The sequence below is a fragment of the Aquarana catesbeiana genome, linkage group LG04, assembly GCF_042186555.1.
Source record: "Aquarana catesbeiana isolate 2022-GZ linkage group LG04, ASM4218655v1, whole genome shotgun sequence".
Taxonomy (NCBI): Eukaryota; Metazoa; Chordata; class Amphibia; order Anura; family Ranidae; genus Aquarana; species Aquarana catesbeiana.
In genome coordinates this window covers 146,765,683-146,791,249 of record NC_133327.1, presented here as the reverse complement: position 1 = coordinate 146,791,249, position 25,567 = coordinate 146,765,683, and the positions used below count along the sequence as shown (strand labels likewise).

At 47.1% G+C, this 25,567-nt stretch overlaps 1 protein-coding gene across 1 annotated transcript in view; it reads left to right on the top strand.

The window, feature by feature from the left end:
- The window catches only part of LOC141139577 (vertebrate ancient opsin-like), a 368,310-nt gene that overhangs the window by 4,673 nt on the left and 338,070 nt on the right, over positions 1-25,567 (top strand). The window lies entirely within an intron of this gene.

Below are 25,567 nucleotides of genomic sequence, written 5' to 3'. Positions count from 1 at the left end.
AGGGGCCAGCAGGGAATAGGACAGGAGCCAGCAGGGCAGATGATGAAGTCAACAGGGCACTGTATAGGAAGTCATTGGATAGAAAAACTATAGCATGTATGACCATCATTAGACCCAAAGAAATAGAGAGGATGTTTCCCCCCAGCGGGGACAAAGACAGCAATAAACACTTAACAGGGGTTCTAACCCTTCTCCATTATATACAAAACAAACGTTTCCAGTTAGTTTAAACGTTTCTATGGGAGCTAACCTCAAAGGAAGGTAAAAATCCTTCCTTGCAGTGGAACCGCCTTTGCACTGCAAGGGTTAAATGCTTGTTTAGGGGACTAGAAAAATCTATTTTAGGTTAAGTTTGTGGGAGTGGTGATTAAAATGCAGTTGAGCCGTGTTTTTGCCACCTCTCAACTGCTCTACCTTTAGCTGGAAAAGGCAGTGAACAGGGGTGTTTACATGCTGTGGCCATGATGCTTTACTTCATGCCTATAGCAAAATCGACCCGGCTTGTAGCGATCAGCAGGTGGCAAGTCCCCACTGGTGACAGTATGTAAAAAAAAAATGAGTATTTCCAAATATTTTCCAAATTATTATGGCAAAAAGAATTACAACTGCAGAAAAACTCACCATGCTTCTTACTAAATACCTTGGACTGTTTACTTTCCAAAAAGGAGTAATGTGGGGAATATTTGTACTGTCCTGCCATTTTAGGGCCTAAATAAATGAGATAAAGTTTCAGATATATTTTTAGTAAGGGTTGAATTGCTCCATGGAATGGGACTTTAAAGGCTCAAAACAATATTATCATAAAATGTATACTTTTTTTTACAATTCCATAAAAAAGAAGGTTGTACATATAAGGTTGTACATATAACATTAAAAGCAATGAAATGAACACAAAATCAAAGGATACAATGGTCTGTTGTACTTATTTGTAATTTATACATGCAGAGAAATGCAGACATTGTACAAGCAGACCATTGTATCGTATGATGTTGTGCTCATTTCATTGCTTTTAATGTTATATGTACAACCTTTTAATGGAATTGTACTAAAACGTATACATTTTATGATAATATTATTTTGAGCCTTTAAACTCTCATTCAGGGGGGGGATTCAACCCTTGCTAGAATTGTGATTTAAGGATGTTGGCCAATGTCAATCTCAAAGCTCCCTTTCTATACATTTTCAGATATATAGACCATAGTTTGTGGACTCTAACTTTCCAACAGACTAAATAATATACACTGATTTGGGTTATTTTTACCAAAGAAATGTAGCAGAATACATTTTGACCTAAATGTATAAAGAAAGGTTATTTATTTGAACAATTTTATAACAGAAACTAAGACAAATGTATTTTTTTTTTCAAAATGTTCAGTCTTTTTTGTTTATTTAGCAAACAATAAAAAACCCAGTGGTGATTAAATACCACCAAAAGAAAGCTCTACTCGAGTGAAAAGAATGCTAAAAATGTCTTATTCAGGGCCGATCCTCTGACAATCTCCTGTGCTATGTCTGCGGTCTCTGATCATCTCCTGTGCTATGTCTGCAGTCTCTGACCATCTCCTGTATTATATATCTGCAGTCTCTGACCATCTCCTGTAATATGCCTGCTCTCTCTGACCGTCTCCTGTAATATGTCTGCACTCTCTGACCATCTCCTGTGCTATTTCTGCAGTCTCTGACCATCTCCTGTATTATATCTGCACTCTCTGACCATCTCCTGTAATATGTTTGCACTCCCTGACCGTCTCCTGTAATATGTCTGCAGTCTCTGACCATCTCCTGTGCTATGTCTGCAGTCTCTGACCATCTCCTGTGCTATGTCTGCAGTCTCTGACTGTCTCCTGTACTATGTCTGCAGTCTCTGACCATCTTCTGTGCTATGTCTGCAGTCTCTGACAATCTCTTGTATCATGTCTGCAGTCTCTGACCATCTCCTGAACTATGTCTGCAGTTTCTGACCATCTCTTGTATCATGTCTGCAGTCTCTGACCATCTCCTGTACCATGTCTGCAGTCTCTGACCGTCTCTTGTATCATATCTGCTAGGGATGCACCGAATGGGTTTTTTGGTGCCGAAACCGATACCGAAAAGAAATCTTCCTTGATCCCGAAAACTGAAACCGATACCGAAACAACACTGATACCGAAAGTGACTTTTTTAAAAAATATTTTTATACAGGAGATGGTCAGCGACTGGGGACATGGTACAAGAGATGGTCAAAGACTGCAGAGATGGTACAGGAGATGGTCAGAGACTGCAGAGATGGTACAGGAAATGGTCAGAGACTGAGGACATGGTACAGGAGATGGTCAGAGACAGAGGACATGGTACAGGAGATTGTCAGAGACTGCAGACATGGTACAGGAGATGGTCAGAGACTGAGGACATGGTACAGGATATGGTCAGTGCCCATCAGATGCAGCCAGCCAGTGTCCCCAGTAGTGCAGCCAGTGTCCCCAGTAGTGCAGCCAGTGTCCTCATTGAAGCCAGTGTCCCCAGTAGTGCAGCCAGTGTCTCCATTGCAGTGTAGCCAGTGTCTCCATTGCAGCGTAGCCAGTGTCCCCAGTAGTGCAACCAGTGTCCCCAGTAGTGCAACCAGTGTCCCCAGTAGTGCAACCAGTGTCCCCAGTAGTGCAACCAGTGTCCCCAGTAGTGCAGCCAGTGTCCCCAGTAGTGCAGCCAGTGTCCCCAGTAGTGCAGCCAGTGTCCCCAGTAGTGCAGCCAGTGTCCCCAGTAGTGCAGCCAGTGTCCCCAGTAGTGCAGCCAGTGTCCCCAGTAGTGCAGCCAGTGTCCCCAGTAGTGCAGCCAGTGTCCCCAGTAGTGCAGCCAGTGTCCCCAGTAGTGCAGCCAGTGTCCCCAGTAGGGCAGCAAGTGTCCCCAGTAGGGCAGCAAGTGTCCCCAGTAGGGCAGCCAGTGTCCCCAGTAGGGCAGCCAGTGTCCCCAGTAGGGCAGCCAGTGTCCCCAGTAGTGCAGCCAGTGTTCCCATTGCAGCCAGTGCCCCCAGTAGTGCAGCCAGTGCCCCCAGTAGTACAGCCAGTGTCCCCAGTATTGCAGCCTGTGTCCCCAGTAGTGCAGCCAGTGCCCCAGTAGTGCAGCCAGTGTCCCCAGTAGGGCAGCAAGTGTCCCCAGTAGGGCAGCCAGTGTCCCCAGTAGGGCAGCCAGTGTCCCCAGTAGGGCAGCCAGTGTCCCCAGTAGTGCAGCCAGTGTTCCCATTGCAGCCAGTGCCCCCAGTAGTGCAGCCAGTGCCCCCAGTAGTACAGCCAGTGTCCCCAGTATTGCAGCCTGTGTCCCCAGTAGTGCAGCCAGTGCCCCAGTAGGGCAGCAAGTGTCCCCAGTAGGGCAGCAAGTGTCCCCAGTAGGGCAGCCAGTGTCCCCAGTAGGGCAGCCAGTGTCCCCAGTAGTGCAGCCAGTGTTCCCATTGCAGCCAGTGCCCCCAGTAGTGCAGCCAGTGCCCCCAGTAGTACAGCCAGTGTCCCCAGTATTGCAGCCTGTGTCCCCAGTAGTGCAGCCAGTGCCCCAGTAGTGCAGCCAGTGCCCCAGTAGTGCAGCCAGTGCCCCAGTAGTGCAGCCAGTGCCCCCAGTAGTGCAGCCAGTGCCCCCAGTATTGCAGCCTGTGTCCCCAGTATTGCAGCCTGTGTCCCCAGTATTGCAGCCTGTGTCCCCAGTATTGCAGCCTGTGTCCCCAGTAGTGCAGCCAGTGTCCCCAGTAGTGCAGCCAGTGTCCCCAGTAGTGCAGCCAGTGTCCCCAGTAGTGCAGCCAGTGTCCCCAGTAGTGCAGCCAGTGTCCCCAGTAGTGCAGCCAGTGTCCCCAGTAGTGCAGCCAGTGTCCCCAGTAGTGCAGCCAGTGTCCCCAGTAGTGCAGCCAGTGTCCCCAGTAGTGCAGCCAGTGTCCCCAGTAGTGCAGCCAGTGTCCCCAGTAGTGCAGCCAGTGTCCCCAGTAGTGCAGCCAGTGTCCCCAGTAGTGCAGCCAGTGTCCCCAGTAGTGCAGCCAGTGTCCCCAGTAGGGCAGCCAGTGTCCCCAGTAGGGCAGCCAGTGTCCCCAGTAGGGCAGCCAGTGTCCCCAGTAGGGCAGCCAGTGTCCCCAGTAGGGCAGCCAGTGTCCCCAGTAGGGCAGCCAGTGTCCCCAGTAGGGCAGCCAGTGTCCCCAGTAGGGCAGCCAGTGTCCCCAGTAGGGCAGCCAGTGTCCCCAGTAGGGCAGCCAGTGTCCCCAGTAGGGCAGCCAGTGTCCCCAGTAGGGCAGCCAGTGTCCCCAGTAGGGCAGCCAGTGTCCCCAGTAGGGCAGCCAGTGTCCCCAGTAGGGCAGCCAGTGTCCCCAGTAGGGCAGCCAGTGTCCCCAGTAGGGCAGCCAGTGTCCCCAGTAGGGCAGCCAGTGTCCCCAGTAGGGCAGCCAGTGTCCCCAGTAGGGCAGCCAGTGTCCCCAGTAGGGCAGCCAGTGTCCCCAGTAGGGCAGCCAGTGTCCCCAGTAGGGCAGCCAGTGTCCCCAGTAGGGCAGCCAGTGTCCCCAGTAGGGCAGCCAGTGTCCCCAGTAGGGCAGCCAGTGTCCCCAGTAGGGCAGCCAGTGTCCCCAGTAGGGCAGCCAGTGTCCCCAGTAGGGCAGCCAGTGTCCCCAGTAGGGCAGCCAGTGTCCCCAGTAGGGCAGCCAGTGTCCCCAGTAGGGCAGCCAGTGTCCCCAGTAGGGCAGCCAGTGTCCCCAGTAGGGCAGCCAGTGTCCCCAGTAGGGCAGCCAGTGTCCCCAGTAGGGCAGCCAGTGTCCCCAGTAGGGCAGCCAGTGTCCCCAGTAGGGCAGCCAGTGTCCCCAGTAGGGCAGCCAGTGTCCCCAGTAGGGCAGCCAGTGTCCCCAGTAGGGCAGCCAGTGTCCCCAGTAGGGCAGCCAGTGTCCCCAGTAGGGCAGCCAGTGTCCCCAGTAGGGCAGCCAGTGTCCCCAGTAGGGCAGCCAGTGTCCCCAGTAGGGCAGCCAGTGTCCCCAGTAGGGCAGCCAGTGTCCCCAGTAGGGCAGCCAGTGTCCCCAGTAGGGCAGCCAGTGTCCCCAGTAGGGCAGCCAGTGTCCCCAGTAGGGCAGCCAGTGTCCCCAGTAGGGCAGCCAGTGTCCCCAGTAGGGCAGCCAGTGTCCCCAGTAGGGCAGCCAGTGTCCCCAGTAGGGCAGCCAGTGTCCCCAGTAGGGCAGCCAGTGTCCCCAGTAGGGCAGCCAGTGTCCCCAGTAGGGCAGCCAGTGTCCCCAGTAGGGCAGCCAGTGTCCCCAGTAGGGCAGCCAGTGTCCCCAGTAGGGCAGCCAGTGTCCCCAGTAGGGCAGCCAGTGTCCCCAGTAGGGCAGCCAGTGTCCCCAGTAGGGCAGCCAGTGTCCCCAGTAGGGCAGCCAGTGTCCCCAGTAGGGCAGCCAGTGTCCCCAGTAGGGCAGCCAGTGTCCCCAGTAGGGCAGCCAGTGTCCCCAGTAGGGCAGCCAGTGTCCCCAGTAGGGCAGCCAGTGTCCCCAGTAGGGCAGCCAGTGTCCCCAGTAGGGCAGCCAGTGTCCCCAGTAGGGCAGCCAGTGTCCCCAGTAGGGCAGCCAGTGTCCCCAGTAGGGCAGCCAGTGTCCCCAGTAGGGCAGCCAGTGTCCCCAGTAGGGCAGCCAGTGTCCCCAGTAGGGCAGCCAGTGTCCCCAGTAGGGCAGCCAGTGTCCCCAGTAGGGCAGCCAGTGTCCCCAGTAGGGCAGCCAGTGTCCCCAGTAGGGCAGCCAGTGTCCCCAGTAGGGCAGCCAGTGTCCCCAGTAGGGCAGCCAGTGTCCCCAGTAGGGCAGCCAGTGTCCCCAGTAGGGCAGCCAGTGTCCCCAGTAGGGCAGCCAGTGTCCCCAGTAGGGCAGCCAGTGTCCCCAGTAGGGCAGCCAGTGTCCCCAGTAGGGCAGCCAGTGTCCCCAGTAGGGCAGCCAGTGTCCCCAGTAGGGCAGCCAGTGTCCCCAGTAGGGCAGCCAGTGTCCCCAGTAGGGCAGCCAGTGTCCCCAGTAGGGCAGCCAGTGTCCCCAGTAGGGCAGCCAGTGTCCCCAGTAGGGCAGCCAGTGTCCCCAGTAGGGCAGCCAGTGTCCCCAGTAGGGCAGCCAGTGTCCCCAGTAGGGCAGCCAGTGTCCCCAGTAGGGCAGCCAGTGTCCCCAGTAGGGCAGCCAGTGTCCCCAGTAGGGCAGCCAGTGTCCCCAGTAGGGCAGCCAGTGTCCCCAGTAGGGCAGCCAGTGTCCCCAGTAGGGCAGCCAGTGTCCCCAGTAGGGCAGCCAGTGTCCCCAGTAGGGCAGCCAGTGTCCCCAGTAGGGCAGCCAGTGTCCCCAGTAGGGCAGCCAGTGTCCCCAGTAGGGCAGCCAGTGTCCCCAGTAGGGCAGCCAGTGTCCCCAGTAGGGCAGCCAGTGTCCCCAGTAGGGCAGCCAGTGTCCCCAGTAGGGCAGCCAGTGTCCCCAGTAGGGCAGCCAGTGTCCCCAGTAGGGCAGCCAGTGTCCCCAGTAGGGCAGCCAGTGTCCCCAGTAGGGCAGCCAGTGTCCCCAGTAGGGCAGCCAGTGTCCCCATTGCAGCGTAGCCAGTGTCCCCAGTAGTGTAGCCAGTGTCCCCAGTAGTGTAGCCAGTGTCCCCAGTAGTGTAGCCAGTGTCCCCAGTAGTGTAGCCAGTGTCCCCATTGCAGCCAGTGAAGGGAGAGGAGAGCTGCCGCCTGTTTGATTACAGCACCGGGAACATCACAGCTTTCATTTCAATAGCTGTGTTCCCCGCTGCGCGCTGTCACATACAGCCCCTCCCCCTTATCCGGGGAACTTTGATAGATAGATCACCCGTCCCAGGATTGGACGGGTGATCTGTCTATCAAAGTGCCCGGACAAGGGGGAGGGGCTGTAGGTGATGGCGCGCAGCGGGGAACACACAGCTATTGAAATGAAAGCTGTGATGTTCCCGGCGCTGTAACCAAACAGGTGGCGGCGGCTCTCCCCCCTTTCAACGATATAGGAAGCCCCCCATAGGCAGCACCAGGGGTGTTTTCGGTGCCAGTATCGTCAAAAATTCTCTTTCGTTTTTCTCATTCGCATTTCGTCTGGGCAGACGATGTCCAAGGAGATGAAACGCGTCGGATAGGACCCCACTGCCGCCATTTTACTCATACAGCGCTGTTTTTATTCATTCCCATGTGAGTGTATTACTTTCTTTTTAAATAAATTTGGTACGCATTTTTTATGGCTTTACACTGTGGCATTCTTTTTTTTTCCTTTCCATCCAATGTAATTACTACCTATTCTGGGCATCACCCCTGAGGGACATACGGGTTCACGGACCATCCCAGGATCTCCTTTCAACTTTCACGGAACCCTATCAGCTGTTTACCATCCAAGCTTGTTTGACCCAACTGAACGTATGTTTCTTTGGGTTCAAACGTTCCGGTAAGCCTCCCTATTGTCGGTGGTGGTGTTCCTTCTATTCCAGATGTCACGTGCACATTGATACGTATTATATATGAAGTCATACACTTATTGAGGACTATCATTCCATCACTTTGTAATAGTCATATATTCACTGAGGACTTCAATTTATCCACTTTTTTTTTTTTTTATGTTTTTTCTTTTCATTTTTTGAGGTTCGCTAGTCTAAGGTTTTAATGGTTTTCATGATACATATTATGTGGTTATTTTACTTCTCACAATAGCGCTACACCTATTTTGTTTTCTGATTTATGCATATATCCTACTGGCCGTGTTAGCTGCTTATTCTTTTGGGCAGCACAGAATTACTTGTTTTCATTTTTCAGTTTTTATTTTTTCCGCCTCCTGTAATATGTCTGCACTCTCTGAACGTCTCCTGTGCTATGTCTGCAGTCTCTGTCCATCTCCTGTATTATATCTGCAGTCTCTGACCATCTCCTGTGCTATGTCTGCAGTCTCTGATCATCTCCTGTACTATGTCTGCAGTCTCTGACCATCTCCTGTGCTATGTCTGCAGTCTCTGACCATCTCCTGTGCTATGTCTGCAGTCTCTGACCGTCTCCTGTACTATGTCTGCAGTCTCTGACCATCTCCTGTGCTATGTCTGCAGTCTCTAACCATCTTTTGTATCATGTCTGCTGTCTCTGACCGTCTCTTGTATCATGTCTGTAGTCTCTGACCATCTCCTGGACTATGTCTGCAGTTTCTGACCGTCTCTTGTATCATGTCTGCAGTCTTTGACCATCTCCTGTAATATCTCTGCACTCTCTGACCATCTTCTGTACTATGTCTGCAGTCTCTGACCATCTCCTGTGCTATGTCTTCAGTCTCTGACCATCTCCTGTGCTATGTCTGCAGTCTCTGACCATCTCTTGTACTATGTCTGCAGTCTCTGACCATCTCCTGTAATATGTCTGCACTCTCCGACCATCTCCTGTAATATGTCTGCACCCTCCGACCATCTCCTGTAATATGTCTGCAGTCTCTGACCATCTCCTGTACTATGTCTGCAGTCTCTGACCATCTCCTGTACCATGTCTGCAGTCTCTGACTATCTCTTGTATCATGTCTGCAGTCTCTGACCATCTCTAGTAGCATGTCTGCAGTCTCTGACCGTCTCTTGTATCATGTCTCAGTCTCTGACCATCTCTTGTAGCATGTCTGCAGTCTCTGACCGTCTCTTGTATCATGTGTGCAGTCTCTGACCATCTCCTGTACTATGTCTGGGGGCTCTTTCTAACAGACTCTCTAACAGAAGCCCTCTCTGTGTGCATCAGAGAGACTCCCCTCCAGGTCTCATTAGCGTACGCTCTTCCTGTATTTTTTTTTTATTGTTAAAAGATCATGGGAGGATCCCAGATAATGAAGACTTCTTAGGGGAGCATCTCTGTGTTTGAGTCGTTGCCATAGAAACATGTGTAAAGGGGAAGAGTTTGTAAGATCACCACGCCCATGTGGGGGCGCCAGAAATATTTCTCCACCCAGGCGTCTGTGACCCTAGGATCGGCCCTGGTCTTATGCGTACAGTGTTGCACGACCGTGCAATTGTCATTCAAAGTGTGACAGCTCTGAAATCTGAAAATTGGCCTGGGCAGGAAGAGGGTAAAAGTGCCTGGTATTGAAGTGGTTACATACTTCGAAAAGACAAAAAGTGACTGGTGCCCAACTTCTGTTCAAGATTCCCCATTATAGCCATGGACTCAGCCCCGAGGTTAATGCTGGTTCACTCCCTGTCTCTGGAGGTGTCCTTGTGCCTCTAAGGTACCAGGGGGTTGCTACATATACACTAGATTACCAAAAGTATTGGGACACCTGCCTTTACACACATGAACTTTAATGGCATCCAGTGTTGCCAACCCACCATATTAAAATTTACTGACACGACACCCAAAATTTACTGGCACAACCAAGTTTTTACTGGCATTTCCAAAAGTTTCAAAATGACAGTTTTAAGTGAAACTTAGCAAGTACAATATGCAATTAGCAATGTGATTTAGGCTCCTTTCACACTCCCGTCCTGCCAGCGCACCGCTCCAGTGTGAATGTCCAGTGTGAATAGCGCCTGCAAACCGCCCCAGTGTGAAAGGGCCCTTAAGGTAGATATTATGGCAAAAAAACATATATTTTATTTTCGAGACAGTAAGGCAGCTTGCTTTGCTCCCATCCTGCACACGAGGCTCTGGCCGCTCCACTCAGCTTCCTTGCGTCATGACATCACATGACACACTCAGGCACCACCTCTGCCAGACCAACCCCCGGCTGGCACTGCCCGGGTACACTGTGGCAGGCACTCGAATGGTCCTGTCCGAGCATCACAGACAAATTTTTTACTGGCAAATTTTTCCTGTTACTTGCATTTACCGGCAGAAGCAAAGTGCCCATTTTTTACTGGCTGCCAGTAAAAATACTAAAGGTTGGCAACACTGATGGCATCCCAGTCTTAGTCTGTAGGGTTCAATATTGAGTTGGCCCATCCTCTGCAGCTATAACAGATTCAAATCTTCTGGGAAGGCTGTCCACAAGGTTTAGGAGTGTGTTTATGGGAATGTTTGACCATTCTTCCAGAAGCGCATTTGTGAGGTCAGGCACTGATGTGGACGAGAAGGCCTGGCTCACAGTCTCCGCTCTAATTCATCCCAAAGGTGTTCTATCGGGTTGAGGCCAGGACTCTGTGCAGGCCAGTCAAGTTCTCCTACCTCAAACTCGCTCATCCATGTCTTTATGGGCCTTGCTTTATGCACTGGTCCAAATCATTTGGTGGAGGGGGGATTATGGGGTGGGGTTTTCAGGGGTTGAGTTTGGCCCCTTAGTTCCAGTGAAGGGAACTCTTAAGGCATCAGCATACCAAGACATTTTGGACAATTTCATGCTCCCAACTTTGTGGGAACAGTTTGGGGATGGTCCCTTCCTGTTCCAACATGATTGCGCACCAGTGCACAAAGCAAGGTCCATAAAAACATGGATGAGTGAGTTTGGGGTGGAAGAACTTGACTGGCCTGCACAGAGTCCTGACCTCAACCTGATAGAACTCCTTTGGGATGAATTAGAGCGGAGACTGTGAGCCAGGCCTTCTCCTCCAACATCAGTGCCTGACCTCACAAATGCACTTCTGGAAGATTGGTCAAACATTCCCACAGACACACTCCTAAACCCATATCTCCCAACTGTCCCTGATTTCGAGGGACTGTCCCTGATTTGGAACAATGTCCCTCTGTCCCTCATTCCTCCCATGTCTCTCATTTTGGTCCGATCTATATAGATGTATATAAAATGCACTTTTTATCTAGCAAAAAAGTGTTTTCCAGTGCTAAACCTTTCATCTGATTTCTAAATTGCTGCATTTGTAAATTCCAAAAGGAATAGTAGTGGTAAAAAAAGCACTTGTGGGTTTAACCAATCTTATTTTTTTGTACAATTCTCCTTTAAAGGGGTGTGGCAGTGGGTGTGTCCTATGCCTGCATACTTTTGCTGATAGGTGTCCCTCATTCCCATCTCAAAAAGTTGGGAGGTATGTAAACCTTGTGGACAGCCTTCCCAGAAGAATTGAAGCTGTTATAGCTGCAAAGGGTGGACCAACTCAATATTGAACCCTACAGACTAAGACTGGGATGCCATTAAAGTTTATGTGTGTGTAAAGGCAGACTATGTCAGTCTGTTATTGATTTGTACAGGCTTCCTGACTGTGGCTAATCAGAAACCTCTGGCCGTACCTGCTGCATAACTTTGCTGATCTGGGTGGTGTATGGCCCTAATCCTCCCTGTGCATGAGCTGTATACATAGATACAGCTAGCTAATCGAATTCACACACATATCTCACAGTATGAAAAACCTATTTGCAGAGTTTAACAAGTCAGACAGGATTGCACTGGCTGGATGTTTGTCATGCACTAAGTAGCAGGATGCTGTGTGATAGTAAGAACGTGTCACTTGTAATCAGGAATGGGAGTGTGAACTGACAGTGCCAGGAGATGCGTTATTCACTTACTTGTCTTAATTATCCTGCACAACTGCTGATTTCTGCTGTAGGAGATTGGTGACAGATGACAGGTGATCTGATCATATCACAAACTTTTCTCAGACTTTTATAAACTTTTCTGCTTCATTTTGCTTTATTAGAAAAAAGAAGAACATGTTGTATAGGAGTCACACAGACAGCTAGGAGCCCCTATTGTCTTTCTCTTAATTATGTTATATTTTCTTGTGATAAAACCTTTTATTTTGCTCCCCGTATCCCGCCATTATACTAATCAGGTAGACTATAATTCCTATTAAAATATCAATGCTGAGCACATTGTTGTGAGATGCAGTGTTCAGCGTTATTTAAAGAATGAGAACAGGTGGACACTCAGCACATGTCAATTAACTGAAAGACAGTTAAAGAATTTAAATGTCATTTAATTATTCAGCTTTCTTGCTGACAATGGTACAATTAGTTGCTGTCAGAACTGGTCCTTTTTTAAAGGAAGTTTGCATGTTTTCACAAGATACATTCACTTCCCCGAATCTCAGGTTCCCGGGGTCTCCAGACTATGACCTTCCAGTTGTTCAGGAACTACAATTCCCATCATGCCTAGTCATGTCTGTGAATGTCAGAGTTTTACAATGCCTCATGGGATGTGTAGTTCCGCAAACCTGAAGAGCCGTAGTTTGGAGATCCCCTGCTCCCATGATTCTAGGTTTCAATGCCATGCCATCTGCAGGTGGGATGTGATATTGCAGGCCCCTTCCTGTGACTATAATCTTGGTTGCTGTCTGTGTAAGGCTGGTCATACATTATACAATTTTCTTGCTCAACTTTCCTTTAGATTTACCAAAACCATATAATATGAGGTCAAACCTAAACCCTTTAGCCCGGGTTCACACTATAACGGGCTGTGGATCTCACAGGAGCGCTGTGCGTCCCTGTTCCCCGTTTCAGGGACGAATCAGGGCCGATTCTATGCCTGAATTCGGCCCTGAAATGGAGCCAAAGACGCACAGCGTTTTTGTGAAGTGCGCTCCGCAGCCGCCCCGGAGATATGTGAACCGGCTCCATAGGAAGCCAGTCACATTCTCCTGCTATGCAAATTAGATGCGGGGAAACGCACATCTAATTCGCATAGGTGTGAACCCGGGCTCAAATTCGTATGCAATCAGGCAGGCCTATGCACTACATAGTTGAAGGTAATTGAACGTAAAGCTAAAGGAAATTGCATAAGATAATTGTACAATGCATGGCCAGCCTAACACATATGTGCGGCGACAAAAGGGAGGGATTTAATGTCCACACTCCGCACATATGCATAACTGGGCGGCCGATAGACGTGTGCAATAAGTTTCGTAATGGATCGAAATTCAGACGAATTTAGCATCTTTTGGACATTCGGATGCATCTGAATGTCCAAAGAAAAAAGTAACGAATTTCAACTAATACGAAAGAAATTTTAGCGAAAATAACGAATGAATTTGACATTATTTGTTCATTCGTTAAAGGTCTAATGAAACAAAAGGTCAACTCAGAGTAAATCTTAGTGCCGATTCACACAAGGGCAACCTGTCAGCTGCTGGATAAGTCACACTCCATGCATTGTAATGGAACCGTTCTAACAGGAGCGACTCAAGTTGCTCCGACTTAGAAAAAGGTTCCTGTACTACTTTGGGATGATTTCGGAGTGGCTTGCATTGACTTCTATACAGAAGTAGTTTTGCAAGCAGCGCTGAAGTCGTACTGTACAGGGCGGCTTCAAAGTCGGACGACTTTGAAGCCGCCCCTGTGTGAGTCCAATCAGCTGATTCATTTTGTGCTGGAGGTTGGATTACTGACAAAGTGCATTCCTGAGAACTGAGTGAGAAGGGTTTTGTATTGTTTTTGAGCAGAGGAAAAGAGATGGTGTCACTGGGGGTGATTTTCGTAAATATGAAAATGTGCGTTGCTTCTCGCCATGCACCTCTACTGATGGCGCACAGCGAAGCGCAACGCACATTTTCATATTTACGAAATGGTGTGCCAGTAACAGAGCGTGAATCCCCCATTTACTATAGCGATCTCGGCGCACAGGAGAATGCAATCTGTGTGTGCCACTATGGACATGGCGCACGGTATCTCCAAATCAATATTGACAGAAGATGGAGGTGCCAATATTATGGGGGTGATGTGAGGTGATGTGCGGAAGTTTAGTAAAAACTGCCCAAGTAACAAAAATGCCCAAAATAGAATGAGAAAGTAACTTTTTCAGAGCAAGCCTGCTGTGCCTGCAAGTACGTTTAGAACTGCATGAGAGCAATGTAAGCAGTGCACATGCGCAATCGGCTCTTGCGCTCATTCACAAAATCTTAGTAAAAGTTAAGCAATGTACATGCAATTACGTGGGTTTAACGGGCGCACCTCTAAACTTGACACATTTTTTTTTACACTGGTTCACCTTTATGTATTTTTTTAAGGAGATTTGCACACAGGTCATGTTAGTATGTTACGTTACCAACATGTGACATGCACCTTGTTAAAATTATGTAAAATGACTGTCACTCCTCTAGCTCCTCCTAAAAGGGCATTTAACCTTCCCCCTCTAAAGCATATGATTTCCTTGGGCTAGCTTTTGCTTTTAAAGGGGAACTCCACACTCCATTCTCCAATGCTCTTGTCTACCCCCCTCTAACCCCTTGGATTTCCATGGTCTAACTTTTGCTTGTAAAGGGGAACTCCACACTCCACTCTATTCTCCAAAGGCTGTGAGCTGCCTTCACCAATCCAAACCACATCCTTTTTTCAGAGCATACAACAGGGCCAGCTAGGAAAGGGGAGAGAAGAGCGATCGCCGAACCCCCTCCTGAACCATACAATGCCACATTCACTCAACATAGCTGGCTACCTTTGGGGCATGTTGGGCTCAGCCCAGTACCAACCACAAAGCACCTTGTTTCCCACATTCCGTAAAGCCCCCTGTCTGCAGCCCCCCACAACCCCAGCCTAGGGTTGTGTGGAAGAGGCCCTTGTCCCCCTAAATATGGGAACAAGGTGGTTGACTTTTGGGGTGCCCAAGCCCCTCCTGCCCCCAAACATCCACCCCCCTTTCATGGGCTGGCTTGCTGTGTGTTTGGCTAGGGGTTTGTTAGTGTGTGGGAGGGGCACAATAATTTTTTAGTTTGGGGTGGTATATTTCACATGGGGGTTCTCATTTTAAGCTTTAATATACCCAAATGGCTTTGTATGTATTGGGGGGGGGGGGGGGGGAGCAGACTATTTTTTGTTTTGGGTTAAAATCTTGCAGCTGCAATGTAGATTTGTAAGTTTTCTCTAAAGCCGTACATCTTTAAAGCAGCATTTTAGATACATGCTACAGATGCACCACTTTACAGGCAGAGTAAGTCCCCCCAAGTTACTAGCTTTTAAGCAATTTTGCATTTTTAAAGGCACTTCTCCTTGTTTCATTTTTGAGGTTGTCCAAATTGGTGACATTGATATATGTCCCTCAGGGTGGGACCTGGGCCCCCATACCCATTTTAAGGCCAATAACTAGAATCTGAGCCAGCCAAGTGGGGATTTGCAAAATTAACAAGTCAGTTCCCATAGACTGCAATGGTATTTGTTGTATAACGTCTGCCCACGTTAGGCACTTTGTTTGCCCCACGGGAGGGGTGTTTGTCCCATCTGTAATTTTGTAGCATGCTGGATGATGTGCTTCATTTTGGACAAGGGGGTGGCGTATTTTGTGCTAGCTGCATTTGGGTTGTTCTGGGCATGCTCAGAGAGTGTATTTTTTGGGTTAGTAATTTAAGGACATCCTTAACAGGTGTACCCACTTTGAAGTTCTGTCTCTACATTGGGTGAACTTGCATTTTGTGTGTTTTCATGGACTGTGTATGATTGTAACACATGTATTTTCTTTTTGTATTTTGTTATGTCTTTGCAAAACAGATGTGTATTAGAGCAAGTATTTTTTTTTTTTTTTTTTGGGGGGGGGGGGGTGGGGGGGTGGTATTTTTCACTGAAATATTTTTGATGTTGTCAATCTGTGTTGTTTGTAGGTTGTTAGTTTCACTTTGATTTAATTGTCTTTATTGTCAATTAATTTTGGAAAATCTTCCTCAAGCTGTTGTAACTACTAAATGTTTAAATCTTTAAGAGACTGTCCGTTTGTGGGCGCAGTTCTTTTAACTCCTGTTAATTTCCTCTGCAAAATGGTCAGACCTCCAAACCATATTATGTTAGTGTTTCAAATTAACATACATGTGTTTTTTGCTTTCCTTGCTCTTTTCCAAGTCCTGTTTTGTTGACTAATAAAATTTGTGGCAAATTTTTAAGTTTTATGTGTTTTGTTAATAATTTGTTTTGCAGATGCATGCTCAATCCAAGTAATGCATTTTACACTCTCTAGCTACTTTCCTGGTGCCTTCATGGTAGCATATGCATGGATTGTGCCTAGGCTGTCATGGGTAGGAACCAGGAAAGGAAAATTACAGAGACTATTACATTTTCCATTTTAGCGCAGTGGATCTTAGCCTCAGTCCTCAGCCTCAGTCCTCAAGTACCCCCTACAGGACATGTTTTGGGAACTTATCTTAGCTAAATAGCTGTCCAAAACACCAAGCCATTGACTGTGATTTAAAGCACCTGTGCATGATGAAGGTAAACCCGCAAACATGGCCTGTTGGGGGTATTTGAGGACAGGGCTGAGAACCACTGATTTAGAGCACTGAGCTAAAATCTAGCTCAAGACAATCCTATTCTAATTGGGGGCATTTGAGGTAAACCAAGTGAGTGTTAGAGCCCCTGCTTGTCTTTTTAGGTTGGGCTTTGTGTCCCTTTTCGGAAAATTTGCTTCAATTTCTGTCACATAGCCAAACAGGGAGTGAAGGTAAAACCCTACCAATGTCTTTCCTTGGGGACACACAGGTCACATTAACAAGTGTCCCCATTAGGCAAATTGCACTCTAGCACTTTGTTGTGTATATCCCAAATTATTAGGTTTTTTTTTTTTAAAGGCAAAGCCACTCTGCAATAGAAGTTTACTCGCTGTAAATCTGAGGGGAAGTACTGGTGATTTTATCATCCAATCATGTAGAAGCAAAGATGCTGTTTTTTTATTTACCTTGCATGTCCTCCTCGGATCTCCAGCAACTGCACTTCCAAGTGCACTTGTAGTGCACATTGGATTTGCCTTTAGTAAATAAACCCCAAAGTCCAAGATACCTAATAATTTGGGGTGTACACAGAAAAATGCTAGAGTGCATTTTCCCTAATGGGGAAACTATTTAGACTGACCTGTGTGCCCCCAAGGAAAGACATTGGTAGGGTTTTACCCTCACTTCCTGTTTGGTTATGTGACAGGAAGTGAATAAATTTGAAGGAGAAACTGGCAAATTTTGGGAGTTGTCTTCACCCTATCAGGGGTGCAGACATTCCCAAAAACTGGCAAGACTTCCAATCCCTCTGCACTGCAAAAATAAGAAAGGATTTCATTTAGTTTAACTTTGCAAAGACACATTCCTAAGTTCAATTTTGATGCATGTCAATGGCCCATTTAGACCCTGTTTAATAGAAAACACCAGTTGCCTTTCACTATAAACATTTGTTAGTCCTCCTGGAAATCTGCATCTGCTTTACTATTAAAGCCAGCCAACTCCATTTACTATAAGTGGTGGAAAAGCTTTGAGTGTAAACTTGACAACGATCACTTGATCTCTGCTGAATTTGCAATTTGGGTTGATGTGGTCCAAGCTACTTTATCCTCTTTTTTTCTTAACCTGAATGCCTTGTGAAGGGCAATTGTTTTAAAGATGGAACCAAATTTTCATTCATTTTGAAAAAAAATTCCACAATGATCAATATATATGAGTCAATTTATTATTGTATTAGTGCATTAGATTACATAACAACTAACATGGAAATACTGGTCTTTTCAATTATGTGAGGGTCAAGGTGGATATACCGCAGAGTGCAGACACATTGCTTACCAATTCTGAAATAGCTCCACTCGGGCTGTGCGTTCCACGGAGCTGCTGATGTCACTTTCGGTTTATCACTGGCACAGGGAAACCGGAAGTGACATTGTAACTCAGAAGGAAAGCACCGCCCATGTCCTAGGGCAGTGCCAATCAAGAACAAAGCAAAGCACCCGTAGAGATACTACGGGCGGAAGTATTCCGGCGCAATGGATTGCGCCACAAGGCAGGTCAAAACCCTGCAAATGAAGCATCTCATCTGCAATCTCGTGATTGCATAGATGTCGCGCTTCCCATAGTGCACTGTGTCTAGCGCCTGAGCACAGTGCACTTAACCACTTGACCACTGGGCACTTAAACCCCCTTCCTAACCAGACCAATTTTCAGCTTTCGGTGCTCTCACATTTTGAATGACAATTAGTCATACAACACTGTACCCATACGAAATGTTTGTCCTATTTTTCACACAAATAGAGCTTTCTTTGGGTGGTATTTAATCACCGCTGGGTTTTTTTATTTTTTGCGCTATAAAAGAAAAAAGACTGAAAATTCTGTAAAAAAATGAATTTTTCTTTGTTTCTGTTATAAAATTTAGCAAATTAGTAATTTTTCTTCATAAATTTTGGCCAAAATTTATACTACTACATATCTTTGGTAAAAATAAGTACAAATTGGTGTATATTATTTGGTCTTTGTGAAAGTTATAGAGTCCACAAGCTGTGGTGCCAATATCTGAAATTTGATCACACCTGAAGTACTGACAGCCTATCTAATTTCTTGAGACCCTAACATGCCAGAAAAGTACAACTATCCCCCAAATGACCCCTTTTTGGAAAGAAGACATTCCAAGGTATTTAGAAAGATGCATGGTGAGTTTTTTGAAGTTGTCATTTTTCCCACAATTCTTTGCAAAATCAAGATTTTTTTTCCACAAAATTGATATATTAGCAGGCTATTTTTCACACACAGCATATGCATACTACAAATTACACCTCAAAACACATTCTGCTATTACTCCATACCACATGTGTGAGACTTTTACACAGCGTGGCCACATACAGAGGCCCAACATGCAGGGAGCACTTTCAGGCATTCTGGAGCACCCAGGCCAATTCTGACATTTCTCTCCTACATGTAAAAATCATCATTTATTTGCTAGAAAATTACATAGAACCCCGAAATATTATATATGTTTTTTTAGCAAAGACCCTAGAGAATACAATGGCGGTCGTTGCAACTTTTTATCTCGCTCGGTATTTGCGCAGCAATTTTTCGAATGCTTTTTTTGGAAAAAAAAGTTTTGTGCTTTAAAAAACAAAACAGTAATGTTAGCCCAATGTTTTTGCATAATATGAAAGATGTTACGCTGAGTAAATAGATACCTAACATGTCACCCTTCAAAATTGCACGCGCTCGCTACTTAAAAATCCCCATAGGCAACGCTATCAAATTTTTTGCTGGTTACTGGTTTTGAGTTACAGAGGAGGTCTAGGGCCAAAATTATTGCTCTCGCTCTAACTTTCACAGCGATACCTCACATGTGTGGTCTGTAGCTGCAGGCATCATTCAGATATCCACACACAAAGTCAAGAATGTCATATGAGGGCGGGCGGGAAGTGGTTAAAACGCATTTTTTTTTTTTAACACAAAGTTGTCCATTTATACAATATTTCTAACACATAGCATGTACATACCAAAAATCACACCCCAAAATAAATTCTCTTACTCCTCCTGAGTACGGCGATACCACATGTGTGAGCCTTCCACAGCCTGGCCACATACAGAGGCCGAGTACAGCCGAGTATGGCTGAGCATGGCAGAGTATGGCTGAGCATGGCAGAGTATGGCTGAGCATGGCAGAGTATGGCTGAGCATGGCTGAGCATGGCTGAGCATGGCTGAGCATGGCTGAGCATGGCTGAGCATGGCCGAGTATGGCCGAGTATGGCAGGGTATTGTAGGGTATCGCCAAGTATGACTAGGTATATGGCTGGGTATGACAGAGTATGGCTGGGTATCACCGAGTATTGCAGAGTCTGGCTGGGTATTGCAGAGTATGGCTGGGTATTGCAGAGTAGGGATAGGTCAAGCACCCCCCTGTTCGATTCGCACCCAGAACATGCGAACAGGCAAAAAATTTGTTCGAACACACGAACACCATTAAAGTCTATGGGATACGAACATGAAAAATCAAAAGTGATAATTTTAAAGATTAATATGCAAGTTATTGTCATAAAAAGTGTTTGGGGACCTGGGTCCAGCCACAGGGGACATGTATCAATGCAAAAAAAGTTTTTAAAATGGACGCTTTTTTCGGGAGCAGTAATTTTAATAATGCTTAAAGTGAAACAATAAAAGTGAAATATTCCTTTAAATTTCGTACCTGGGGGGTGTTTATAGTATGCCTGTAAAGTAACGCATGTCTCCTGTGTTTATAACAGTCCGAGAGCAAAATTACATTTCCAAAGGTAAAAAAAGTCATTTAAAAGTGCTAGCGCTAGTGCCGGCTATTAATGAATTGTCGGTCCTGACAATACACATAAAAGTCATTGAAAGTCATTGAAAAATAAAAAAAAATGCGTGGGGGTCCCCCAAAATTCCATTACCAGGCCCTTCAGGTCTGGTATGGATATTAAGGGGAACTCCGGCGCCAACAATTTTTAAAAAATGGCGTGGGGTTCCCCCCAAAAATCCATACCAGGGTCTGGTATGGATTTTAAGGGGAACTCTGCACCAAAATTTAAAAAAAATGGCATGGGGTTCCCCAAAAATCCACACACGAGCATGCAACCTGGCAGGCCGCAGGAAAAGGGGGGGGCGAGAGAGTGCCCCCCCTCCTAAACCGTACCAGGCCACATGCCCTCAACATGGGGAGGATGTCCCCATCTTGACGGGGACAAGGGCTTCATCCCCACAACCCTTGCCTGGTGGTTGTGGGGGTCTGCATACGGGGGGCTTATTGGAATCTGGAAGCCCCCTTTAACAAAAGGGACACCCAGATCCCGCCCCCTCCATGTGAATTGGTAAGGGGTACGTTGTACCCCTACCATTTACGGGTGACCCCGCCCCCCTCTGATGCAACACAGGATTCCCATTGCATCAGAGGGGGGCGGGGTCACCCGTACACGTCACTAAACCCTGGCATTCCCCCTTGTCAGAGGGGGGCGGGGTCACGTGACGGGTGGCCCCACCCTCAGCTTCATAAGAGCCGTCAAGCTAGCGCCGCTTCATTGGCTGGGTGTCTCCGGTGGAGGCAGGATCCTGTGCGTGTTCCTCGCTGGAGTCGCTGGAGATCATCCATCGCTGGAGATCGAGAATTGGATTACATCGCTGGAGTAGGAGCATGGATTTATTGGATTTCATCGCTGGAATCTCTTTTTCATTTTTAATTTTTTTATTTGTAATCAAGGACTTGTCCCAAGCCCTCTCCTGTGGTTTTTTAACATTTTGACACTTTCTTTTTGTGAAATGGTAGGGGTACAATGTACCCCTTACCAATTCACATGGGGGGGCCGGGATCTGGGTGTTCTCTTAGTTAAAGGGGGCTTTCAGATTCCGATAAGCCCCCCGCCCGCAGACCCCCACAACCACCGGGCAAGGGTTGTGGGGATGAGGCCCTTGTCCCCATCAACATGGGGACATCCTTCCCATGTTGAGGGCATGTGTCCTGGTATGGTTCAGGGGGGGGCGCTCTCTCATCCACTCCCTCTTTTCCTGTGGCCTGCCAGGTTGCATGCTCGGATAAGGGCCTGGTGTGCATTTTTGGGGGAACCCCAAGCCATTTTTTTTAAATGTTGGCACGGAGTTCCCCTTAAAATCCATACCAGACCAGATTTTTTTTTTTTTTTTTTTGGCGCCGGGGTTCCCCTTAATATCCATACCAGACCTGAAGGGCCTGGTAATGGAATTTTGGGGGACCCCCACGCATTTTTAAAAATTTTTCAATGACTTTCAAAGACTTTTATGTGTATTGTCGGGACCGACAATTCATTAATAGCCGACACTAGCACTAGCACTTTTAAATTACTTTTTTTTCCTTTAGAAATGTCATTTTGCTCTCGGACTGTTATAAACATGAGAAACATGTGCTACTTTACAGGCATACTATAGACACACCCCCCCCCCCCCCAGGTACGAAATTTAAAGGAATATTTAATTTTTATTATTTCACTTTAAGCATTATTAAAATCACTGCTCCCGAAAAAAGAGCCGTTTTTAAAACTTTTTTTTGCATTGATACATGTCCCCTGGGGCAGGACCCAGGTCCCCAAACACTTTTTATGACAATAACTTGCATATTACCTTTAAAATTAGCACTTTAGATTACTCCCATAGCATTTTAAAGGGTGTTCTGCGGCTTTTCGAATTTGCCGCGAGCACCCCAAATTGTTTGCTGTTCGGCGAACGGCCGAACAGCCAATGTTCAAATCGAACTCTAGTTCGACTCGAACAGATAGCCTATTCCTATTGCAGAGTATGGCTGGGTATTGCACGGTATGGCAGGGTATGGCAGGGTATGGCAGGGTATGGCAGGGTATGGCAGGGTATGGCAGGGTATGGCAGGGTATGGCAGGGTATGGCAGGGTATGGCAGGGTATGGCAGGGTATGGCAGGGTATGGCAGGGTATGGCAGGGTATGGCAGGGTATGGCAGGGTATGGCAGGGTATGGCAGGGTATGGCAGGGTATGGCAGAGTATTGCGGGGTATTGCAGAGTATTGCGGGGTATTGCAGAGTATTGCAGAGTTTTGTGGGGTATTGCAGGGTATTGTAAAGTATTGTAAAGTATTGTGGGGTATTTCAAAGTATTGCAGGGTATTGCGGGGTATTGCAGAGTATTGCGGGGTATTGCGGGGTATTGCAATGGTATTGCAGGGTATTATAGAGTATGGATGAGCATGGAGGGATGGCTGAGCATGGATGGCTGGAAGTGACTGCAATTGTCACAGAGCAGCACTATGGGCACTACAGATCCAGCCCACAGAGCTGCTGCCATCCGATCTCTCCCCCTCTCCTCTCACACTGTACTAATCGGTACACAGAGGGGAGAGAGGAACCGGTGTCATGTCATGACGCTGGTTTGTTTACGAGTAATCCCTCCATCACTTGACAGAGCGATCACGTGGTAAACGGTCGCTATCAGCGGCCATTTATCGTGATCTGTGATGCGCCGTGTCCTCTGGACCTGGCGGTCACGGATGTTCTCAGGTGCGCGCCCCAGGGGGGCCCGCGAGAGCGGGATTCTGGGAGGACGTCACTGTATGCCCTCCCAGAGTTATGCAACCGCCCTGTAGCCGTCATTAGGCTATGGGCCGATTGGCAAGTGGGTAAAGGACGTTTTTATCTATTCATTTTTTTTAAAGGGCCTTTTATTTTATTTTTTGTGATTGCCCTGGGGGGGGCTGCGCCCGTGTGCTCCCTATGGATGGGCCGCCACTGCTGAGGACTGGTGACTAGAACTGGACAGAATACTCTAGATGTGGCCGAACTAGAGTTTTATAAAGTGGCAGGATTATTATTTTATCTCTTGAGTAAATATCCTTTTTAATGCATGCTAACATTCTGCTGGCTTTGGCATTGCATGCCGTTGCTGAGTCTGTCAATTACTAGGACCCCCAGGTCTTTTTCCATACTGGATTCCCACAGAGATTCTCCCCCTAGTGAGTAACGTGAACTTGAACTTTAACAGCACACCGTTATCATATGCGCGCGGGGGGGGGGCGGTTATTATATGCGATGGGGCGCGGTTACAATGTTTAATTTTTTTTTTCTTATTTATCTCGCCTTTTATTTTTACACCGTTCTTTAAAAAATATGCTGCACTTTTTTATTCCTATTACAAGGAATGTGAACATCCCTTGTAAGAGAAAAAAGCATGGATCTCTTAAATATGAGATCTGGGTCAAAAAGACCTCATATCTACACTAAAATCCAATAAAAAAAATTCTCCTTAAAGCGGGGTTCCACCCAAATTTTGAACAATATCTGTATGTATTCTCTTCCTTGCCTAGATGCTGACATGCCGTTTAAAAAAATTTAAATCGCCGTAATTACCTTTTATTTTTCTATTCTTCTTTGCACTTCCTGGTTCTCCTCCCGTGGGAGTAGGCATGTTTCTAGCCTCTCCCAGACTCCTGGGAGCTAGTCTCAGGCTTCCCAGGATGCCACTGAGTATACTGAGTATATACTGTAAATGCTTGTGGGCTTCAAATGCCCACAATGAAGATGGAAACCGCCTGCAGTGAATAATATAAGTTATTCTTTCCAACGAAATCTGACACAGGCGGACATATTACACACAATATGTGAGTATGTAATGCTGAGAAGAAAAGTTTGTGAATTAACTCAAAAAAAAAAAAAACGATAGATAGGTGGACCCCCACTTTAAGAGCTATGGGCAGAAGTGACGTTTTGACATCACTTCCACCCTGCAATGGTATGGAGCTGGGTGGGGGCCATCTTCCTTACTCAGCTCCATACCACAGAGGGGAGAGAACACGATTGCCTCCGCTGCTGCCGGCGGCTTTGGTAAGCAGCGGAGGTCACCGGAGTGCGGCAGGAGGGGGGGCCCTCTCCCGACGCCGATAAATACGCCGCAGAGACCACTTTTGTCTGAAAGCGGACCGCCCGCTGAAGAAGAGGATACCGGGGTTACAAGAAATCACCGCTCTAAGACAATTACCTCTCCTCGGATCAGCTGTCTCTGAGTTGAGATGGGTGTCAGCTCTGTTTGCAACAGTAGCATGGAAACAAAAGTATGCTGGACAGCCGCACTCCAAAAATTCACTTTTTATTTCATAAAAAAGACAGAGGTCCAAAACATCCACGTACACATGTACCAACATGTATAGCTAACGCACTTCACACCAACAGGTGCTTAGTCATAGCTAAAGAGCTACACATACATACTGGTATATATAGCTCCAGTTCCTCCATTTTGTTAGCTAGACTCCTGGCATTAGTGTACATGCCTTTCAGTTTTGTAATTATTTCCTCATTAGTTGTTCTTTGGCTGTAATTTTGTTTTGCCAACCCACTTACCCAGGGTTTAAGTATTATGGTTATATTTCTGCTAGTGTCTCCATTAACATCCTCTGACCTTCGCTCACTGCTGGGTTTCGTTTCCTCTAATTCCTCCCCCCACCACCTAGTTTAAAAGCCCCTACAGCGTTTTATCCATCTTCTCCCCAACAGAACTGCACCCTTACCATTAAGGTGCAGTCCATCCCTACTATAGAACCGGTAACTGACTGAAACATCAGCCCAGTTCTCCAGAAACCCTCCTTCCTGCACCAGTTCCTCAGCCACTTGTTAAATTCCCTAAGCTGTTGCTGCTCTGCGTGGCTTGAGGTACAGGCAATATCTCTGAGAATACCACCTTGGACGTCCATCTACTCAGTATAGCCTCTAAGTTCCTGAAATAGTTTTTTAGGATGCTCCATCTTCCTCTAACTTTGTCATTGGTACCAATGTGTACCATGACAGTTGGGTCATCCCAAGCCCCACCCAACAATCTGTCCATCCGATCCCCCAGGCCAGCCAGCCAGGTGATGGGCTACAGCAATATGGAGAAGGAAACATTGGGGTTGATTTACTAAAGGCAAATCCACTCTGCACTAAAAGTGCACTGCGAGTGGACTTGGAAGTGCAGTCGCTGTAGATCTGAGAAGAAGATCTGAAATGAGGGGAATCTCTGCTGATTTTATCATCCAATCATGTGCAAGCAAAAAAGCGCACTTGGAAGTGCACAGTGGATTTGCCTTTAGTAAATAACCTAGAGCTGCACGATTAATCATCAAGAATTGTTATTGCAATATTTTCCAGTTGCGATCTTGACAAAAGTGTTTCACGATTCTTGCTATGCAAAGAATTCTCTCTGCTCTTCTGAAGCCACAGCCCTCAAAAAAAAAGGAAGAAAAACGCAAGAATCACAACATTCTTTAGCAGTGGAACTAAGTCTAAACATTGTAACAATTTGTCAAAGGAATAGACTTAGGAAAGTTTAACCACTTAAACACTAAGGCTTAATGTACACCGAACATTTTTACAACCTCTCCTGGACGATTTAACTTGACAGATAGTAACCCACATTTAAAACGTCCGTTTTGCCGGCGTTTACATGCCGCGTTTAGCCACGTTTGCGTTTAGAAGCGATTGCAAAAAAAAAATGTTTTTTTTTCAAAATAGCCAAAAATGAAAAATGCCTGTAAACGAAACGTGACTTAAC